Below are 5,223 nucleotides of genomic sequence, written 5' to 3' on the forward strand. Positions count from 1 at the left end.
CTTGGGCCGCTCTTAATTTGTCTGTCATCCCTGTGCCTCTGGTTTGACATCAGAATTGTGTTCATCACTCAATCATCTATGCTACTTTACTTTTCCCTCAAATCCAGACTTGGTCCACACCCTTTGTCTCACTGAATCATACACCAGTCCCTGAGCATTTCTTCCTCTTTGCTTCACCAATGTCTGTCTAGGGTGGCCTCAAACTCAAACATAGAAATTTAACCTGCCTCTGCTTCCAAAGTGCTACAATTAAAAGCATGCACCACCACACCTGGCTCATAAAATAGTTTTTAAGTAGAAGTCTTTTGAAATTTTTGTTTAGTTTTGGGTTTCTTTTTTATAATTTATTTAACTTTATTCTATGTGCATTGGTGTGAGGGTCACCTGGAACTGGAGGTACAGACAGTTGTGAGCTGCCATGTGGGTGCTGGGAATTGAACCTGAATCCTTTGGAAGAACCGACAGTGCTCTTAACCACTGAGCCATCTCTCCAGCCCCTTGGTTTTTTGTTTGTTTGTTTTCGTTTTTTCGAGACAGAGTTTTGCTGTGTAGCCTTGGCTGTCCTGAACTTGATTTACAGAGCAGGCTGGCCTCAGATTCACAGAGATCGTCCTGCCTCTGCCTCCCTGAATGCTGGAATTACAGGTGTGTGTCAGCATACCCGGCTGATTTTTAAATTTTGTGTACATGGGTGCCTGGTGCCTATAGAACATCAGAACCCCTGGAACTGAACTCACAGATGGTTGTGAGCCACCAGGTGGGTTCTGGACTTCAAACCTATGTCCTTCACCAGAGAAAGAAGTGCTCTTAACTGCTGAGCTTGTAAGTAGAGGTTTTGTTAACTATACCGTTACTGGTCCTGTGACCTAGTCTTGAACTCAGGCTTTTATTAAATAATCTACTTTTATGTGGGCATCTCTGCAAACACCAGGATTGGCAGGGTGATGATACTTGTGAGGCAAGAAGGAAATCTAGGGTTGGAGAGATGGCTTAGCAGTTAAAAGAACTAACTGTTCTTCCAGAGGACCCAGGTTCAATTCCTGATGCCACATGGCAAATCACAACTCTCTATAACTCCAGTTTCAGGGCGTCAAACATCCTCCCACAGACATGCATGCAGGCAAACCACCAATGCACATAAAATAAGTAATTTTTGAAAAAGAAGGAAATACAGTCCAACAAAACTCACTATCTGGTGTTGGTTCAAATGTCTGTAGTCTGACACTGGGCAATTTATTGAAAGAATATTTAAGAACAGCACAATTTATAAAGAAAAGAAAAGTTTATTGGTATAACATGGTCCCCTGTGCACAAAGAGGCATAATTACATTGAAACTCTTCCCAAAGTACATGCCACTTCTTCTATGAAGATGGGTTCTAGAAATAGGCTACAAGTGTTATCTTTAGGGCCTAGGGAAGGATCTGGTGTGGTCTCAGTCATACAGATAGCATAGAGGTCATCTGTGCAATTAGTCACCTCCAGTCCTGATTGGAGGAGCTTGGTGGGACCCCTGGCCATACAGCTAGTACAAAGGTCATCTAGACTATTAAGTATTTCCACTTATGGTTGGGGGAGTTTGGAAGAGCTCCTGGCCATACAGATCATATTTGTAGCTCATCTAGACTATTAGCCACCTCTGCTCCTGCTTGTGGGAGCTTGGTATGTCCTGGCCCTACAGATAACAAAAGAATCACCTAGGCTATTAGACACCTCCCTTCCCAGCCTTCTGGGCAGAAAAAGGATTATATATATATATATATATATTTTTTTTTTTTTTTCCTTAAAAAAGATAACCCAGCTGGGCATGGTGGTGCATACCTGTAATCCCTGCACTCCAGGAAGCAGAGGAAGGTGGATCACTGTGAGTTCGACGCCATCCTGGTATACAAAGTGAGTCCAGGACAGCCAAGGCTACACAGAAACCCTGTCTTGAAAAACAAACAAAAAATAATCAGGGGCTGGAGAGATGGCTCAGATGTTAAGAGCATTGTCTGTTCTTCCACAGGTCCTGAGTTCAATTCCTACCAGCCACATGGTGGCTCATAACTATCTATAGTAAGATCTGGTGCCCTCTTCTGGTGCACAGGTGGAACGCTGTATATATAATAAATAAATAAATCTTTTAAAAAATCAAATTAAAAAGACAACTCTGCATATTTAACATTCCTGGTTTCCCTTTGTGCTCCCAAAAGTTTAAAAGCCTCTTCTAGTCTTAGATCAAACTCAGATTTGTTTTTGGTTGTTTTGTTTTGTTTTTGAGACAGGGTGTTACTACCTAGCCCTGATGACCTAGAACTCCTTCTGTTGATGAGGATGTTGTCTAAATCACAAAAGTCCACCTGCCTCTGCCTCCTTTAGCATATTCCCCATCCCCATCCACCATTGGTTTTAGAAATGGGTCTCATGTAGGTGAGACTGGCCTCAAATACTATGTCGCTGAGGCTGGCCTGGAACTCCTGATCTTCCTAATTTCCCATCCTACGTGCTAGGGATCCCCACCACCTAGGCCTCTTTTGAACTAGATAACTTTAAGGCTTCTCTGAATCTTGGCCATTTTAATTGTTTGATTCTGAACAGAGACCACTGTGCTGGGTGTGTAGCACATAACTTTAATTCCGGGACTTGGGAGACAGAGACAGGTGGATGGATAGATGGCTATCTGAATTTGAGGACAGCCTTGCCTACACAGTGAATTCTAGGCCAGCCAGAATTATATGGTGAAAACCTGTTCCCCCCACTCTCCCAAAAAGGGCTGGTGGTGGAGAGATGGCTCAAAGGTTAAGAACACTGGCTGTTCTTCTGGAAGACCCCAGGTTCAATTCAGCACCTACATGGAAGCTCACAACTGCCTGTAACTCCAATTGCCAGTTACAGGCAACTGCCTCTTCTGACTGCCTTTTCTGGCCTCTATGGGCATAATGCATAGACATGGTGCAAAGACATGCAGACACAACACCCATACACATAAAATAAATAAAATAAGAAGATTAAAAACTAAAACAACCCAGTCTTGACCTGGAAGTCTAGTCTGTTATTGCATCAACACTCCCAGCCCCTTCTCAAACCAGGGCTGTCATTTAAAAATCATTTCACTGGTCAGTGTTACTTTGCTTCCTAATCAGTTTTTCTTGCTCTCTGTATTGGGACTATAGACTCAGTGAGCTGGTCTAGTAAGCTAATACAGCAATTTAACTATTCTAAAACCCTTCCAACTCCAGGCTTGTATCTAAACCACCTCTGGTTTGGATTTTAAGTGGATTCTAATATTACTTTTTTATCAGTAGTGCCCTGAAAGGTCTATTGTGGGACTTTTGAAGTTATCACTTCTGCTCCTGCTCCTGCTCCTGCTCCTGCTCCTCCTCCTGCTCCTGCTCCTGCTCCTGCTCCTGCTCCTGCTCCTGCTCCTGCTCCTCCTCCTCCTCCTCCTCCTCCTCCTGCTCCTGCTCCTCCTCCTCCTCCTCCTCCTCCTCCTCCTCCTCCTCCTCCTCCTTCTCCTCCTCCTCGTGCTATAGCCCAGGCTGGCCTAGAACCTATTGTGGTCCTTCTACCTTTACGTTCTGAGTGCTGGGTATACAGGTGTAAACTACCATGCCAGGCATGTTGTTATTCTCAATTGATACACCAATTGTCACACCCTGTAGTCTGAATTCAAATTCCAGGCTCTGTTTCCTACTCTCCTGTTGATTAACCTCACTTACACCCAAATATTTATTCAATTATCTCCACCCCTTCTACTGTGGTCTGACCCCAAGCCATGGTCTTTGCTAACCACTCTTTCATGATTGCCCTTTTACTTTGAATGCAAAGATGTTCCTACTAGTACAACATCAACACCTGAATCTCATCTGGTTATTTAAACACAACAATTATTGCTAACTAATTAAAAATCCAGGCCTTGTTGGACATGGTGATCCATGTATTTAATTCTAGCACTTGGGAAATAGAGGCAAGTAGATCTCTATGAGGTCAAGGCCAATCTGGTCATCTGACCTCAAATTGTAGTCTTTTATTGCATTATCTATCTTTGCCTGGTCAGTTAAGGAACCCAGTGGATTAACTTTTATTAACTGAGTTCTTGTCTGAGTTTGAACCATGTGCTTTGTTCATTTTTCCACTATTGGTCCCCTTGCCCTCACGGGTACTGTTGCCTACTACCTAGGCCTCACTATTAAGACCCTCCTGTCTAAACAAATGAAACAAAAAAATCAAGAGCCCCCTGTGCTGGCCTTAAGTAAGGACATGGCCACTCAGTTCACCCTCCTGTTTGTTTTGTTGTAGTACTTTGACTTGGTTTGATTTTTGTCTTCTTCTTCTTTAAATACGGTCTCTCTCATACACTCCAGGCTAACCTGGAGCTCACTATGTAGCCAAGGTTGACCTTGAACTTCGTATTCTCTGACTTCTACCTCCCAAGTTCTGGGATTACAGGTGTGTGCCACCACATTCAGCTTATGTGATACTAGGGATGGAACCAAGCACTTCTTGGATTCAAGGGAAGCATTCTACCAACCAAACCCAGGTCAGCCAGGAGAGACCTTGTCTCAAAAAAAAAGTTGCTTCCATGCAATGCAGTGAATATAAGGAATCAGACTGATGAAGAACAGACTGTATTCCAAGACTGTAAATGCTATGGACAGCTGCAAAGCAAGGCAGTGGAATGGGGATGAGCCTAAGCCAAGAGGAAGCCAGGTAGATTCTGGTGAAAATAAGCCCTGTAGTCCTACCCAAAAGGTGAGCCCACATTCTTCAAAGCCTCCATCTGGAAGATTTGGTGAGATAGTGCCCTTTCCTGCATGATATGATTGTCAATATTTGAGAGGAAGTCCGGTCTATCATTTGTCATAACTCAGAGGGCTGTGTCCAGGTGCTTTCTCCAGAGAGAACCCATTGTTTAAGATTGAGATACTCTGGGGACCAGATAACAAGGAACAATCATAAGATAAGAAGGTTGGGAGACAACCTGCCACAACCTTTGGTTGGGGACAGCTGTGAAAGTCAATCATTGTCAGAAGATACCTCTGACTTAGGCCTGAGTCAAAAGTTCAGATGGAAGAGATAGCTCTGTTTTTTGTTTGTTTGTTTGTTTGTTTGTTTGTTTTTACAAAACAGGGTTTCTCTGTGTATCCTTGGCTGTCTTAGACTCGCTTTGTAGACAAGGCTGGCCTCAAATTCACAGTGATCCACCTGCCTCTACCTCCTAGAGTGCTGGGATTAAAGGCCAG

The sequence above is a fragment of the Psammomys obesus genome, unplaced genomic scaffold (assembly GCF_907164565.1).
Source record: "Psammomys obesus unplaced genomic scaffold, mPsaObe1.curated_primary_1811, whole genome shotgun sequence".
NCBI classification, from domain to species: domain Eukaryota; kingdom Metazoa; phylum Chordata; class Mammalia; order Rodentia; family Muridae; genus Psammomys; species Psammomys obesus.